The sequence below is a fragment of the Triticum dicoccoides genome, chromosome 3B, assembly GCF_002162155.2.
Source record: "Triticum dicoccoides isolate Atlit2015 ecotype Zavitan chromosome 3B, WEW_v2.0, whole genome shotgun sequence".
Lineage (NCBI taxonomy): Eukaryota > Viridiplantae > Streptophyta > Magnoliopsida > Poales > Poaceae > Triticum > Triticum dicoccoides.
In genome coordinates this window covers 505,447,591-505,451,087 of record NC_041385.1, presented here as the reverse complement: position 1 = coordinate 505,451,087, position 3,497 = coordinate 505,447,591, and positions in this window count along the sequence as shown.

The following is a 3,497-nucleotide window of genomic DNA, read 5'->3' as shown; positions in this document are numbered from 1 at the left end:
CATATGGTCCATGACGTTCAAAATGTCTTTGAAGTCCCGATTCTAAGTCGTTAAGCATGGTGCACTAAACTATCAAGTAGTCACCATATTGAGCTTGTCAAACGTTCATAACGTCCGCATCTGCTCCTGCAATAGGTCTATCACTTAGCGGTGCATTAAGGACATAATTATTCTGTGTAGCAATGAGGATAAACCTCAGATCACGGATCAAATCCGCATCATTGCTACTAACATCTTTCAACATAATTTTTTCTCTAGGAACATATCAAAATAAACATAGGGAAGCAACAGCGTGAGCTATCGATCTACAACATGATTTGCAAAATACTATCAGGACTAAGTTCATGATAAATTAAAGTTAAATTAATCATATTACTTAAGAACTCCCACTTAGATAGACATCCCTCTAATCATCTAAGTGATCATGTGATCCAAATCAACTAAACCATGTCCGATCATCACGTGAGATGGAGTAGTTTTCAATGGTGAACATCACTATGTTGATCATATCTACTATATGATTCATGCTCGACCTTTCGGTCTCAGTGTTCCGAGGCCATATCTGTATATGCTAGGCTCGTCAAGTTTAACCTGAGTATTCCGCGTGTGCAACTGTTTTGCACCCGTTGTATTTGAACGTAGAGCCTATCACACCCGATCATCACGTGGTGTCTTAGCACGAAGGACTTTTGCAACGGTGCATACTCAGGGAGAACACTTATACCTTGAAATTTTAGTAAGGGATCATCTTAAAGCTACCGCCGAACTAAGCAAAATAAGATGTATAAAAGATAAACATCATATGCAATCAAAATATGTGACATGATATGGCCATGATCTTCTTGCACCTTTGATCTCCATCTCCAAAGTACTGTCATGATCTCTATCGTCACCGGCACGACACCATGATCTCCATCATCTTTATCTATATCAATATGTCGTCACATGGTCGTCTCGCCAACTATTGCTCTCGCAACTATTGCTATCGCATAGCGATAAAGTAAAGCAATTATTTGGCGCTTGCATCTTATGCAATAAAGAGACAACCATAAGACTTCTGTCAGTTGCCGATAACTTCAACAAAACATGATCATCTCATACAACAACTCATATCTCATCACGTCTTAACCATATCACATCACAACATGCCCTGCAAAAACAAGTTAGACGTCCTCTACTTTGTTGTTGCAAGTTTTACGTGGCTGCTATGGGCTGAGCAAGAATCGTTCTTACCTACGCATCAAAAACCACAACGATAGTTCGTCAAGTTAGTGTTGTTTTAACCTTCTCAAGGACCGGGCGTAGCCACACTCGGTTCAACTAAAGTTGGAGAAACTGACACCCGCCAGCCACCTGTGTGCAAAGCACGTCGGTAGAACCAGTCTCGCGTAAGCGTACGCGTAATGTCGGTCCGGGCCGCTTCATCCAACAATACCGCCGAACCAAAGTATGACATGCTAGTAAGCAGTATGACTTGTATCGCCCACAACTCACTTGTGTTCTACTCGTGCATATAACATCAACGCATAAAACCTAGGCTCTGATGCCACTGAAGGGGAACGTAGTAATTTCAAAAAAAAATCCTACGCACACGCAAGATCATGGTGATGCATAGCAACGAGAGGGGAGAGTGTTGTCCACGTACCCTCGTAGACCGAAAGAGGAAGCGTTAGCACAACGCGGTTGATGTAGTCGTATGCCTTCACGATCCGACCGATCAAGTACCAACGCACGGCACCTCCGAGTTCAGCACACGTTCAGCTCGATGACGTCCCTCGAACGCCGATCCAGCCGAGCTTTGAGGGAGAGTTCCGTCAGCACGACGGCGTGGTGACGATGATGATGTTCTATCGACGCAGGGCTTCGCCTAAGCACCGTTACGATATTATCGAGGTGGATTATGGTGGAGGGGGGCACCGCACACGGCTAAGAGATCCAAGGGATCAATTGTTGTGTCTAGAGGTGCCCCCTGCCCCCGTATATAAAGGAGAAAGGGGGGAGGTGGCCGCCCTAGGAGGAGGGCGCGCCAAGGGGGGAGTCCTACTCCCACCGGGAGTAGGACTCCTCCTTTCCTTGTAGGAGTAGGAGAAGGGAAGGAAAAAGGAGAAGGAAGGAAGGGGGCGCCCCCCCCCCCTCCCTAGTCCAATTCAGACTAGTCCATGGGGAGGGGTGCGGCCACCCTTTGGGGCCTTTCTCTCCTTTCCCGTATGGCCCATTAAGGCCACTTACGAATTCCCGTAACTCTCCGGTACTCCGGAAAATACCCGAATCACTCGGAACCTTTCTGATGTCCGAATATAGTCGTCCAATATATCGATCTTTACGTCTCGACCATTTCGAGACTCCTCGTCATGTCCCCGATCTCATCCGGGACTCCGAACTCCTTCGATACATCAAAACATATAAACTCATAATATAACCGTCATCGAACTTTAAGCGTGCAGACCCTACGGGTTTGAGAACTATGTAGACATGACCGAGACACGTCTCAGGTCAATAACTAATAGCGGAACCTAGATGCTCATATTGGCTCCCACATATTTTACGAAGATCTTTATCGGTCAAACCGCATAACAACATACGTTGTTCCCTTTGTCATCGGTATGTTACTTGCCCGAGATTCGATCATCGGTATCTCAATACCTAGTTCAATCTCGTTACCGGCAAGTCTCTTTACTCGTTATGTAATGCATCATCCCACAATTAACTCATTATCTACATTGCTTGCAAGGCTTATAGTGATGTGCATTACTGAGAGGGCCCAGAGATACCTCTCCGATAATCGGAGTGACAAATCCTAATCTCGAAATACGCCAACTCAACATGTACCTTCGGAGACACCTGTAGAGCTCCTTTATAATCACCCAGTTATGTTGTGACATTTGGTAGCACACAAAGTGTTCCTCCGGTAAATGGGAGTTTCATAATCTCATAGTTGTAGGAACATGTATAAGTCATGAAGAAAGCAATAGCAACATACTAAACGATCAAGTGCTAAGCTAACGGAATGGGTCAAGTCAATCACATCATTCTCTAATGATGTGATCCCGTTAATCAAATGACAACTCATGTCTATGGCTAGGAAACTTAACCATCTTTGATTCAATGAGCTAGTCAAGTAGAGGCATACTAGTGACATTATGTTTGTCTATGTATTCACACATGTATTATGTTTCTGGTTAATACAATTCTAGCATGAATAATAAACATTTATCATGAAATAAGGAAATAAGTAATAACTTCATTATTGCCTCTAGGGCATATTTCCTTCAGATGGTACTAAAGAAGTTTAGCTCTACATTGCTCTTGGCTGTACCTTTTTGCCTGTATTGATGTACTTACATTTATAGCTACTTGGTTATGTAGCATCACTCTTCATCTTATCTTAAATATTCTCCATTTTTTCTTATATTATCACATCTATATTTAATCTTAACAAAATGTAGAATAAAGGCAACGCTTATGAAGAATATTATGTGGTAAACTTCTTGAATTGC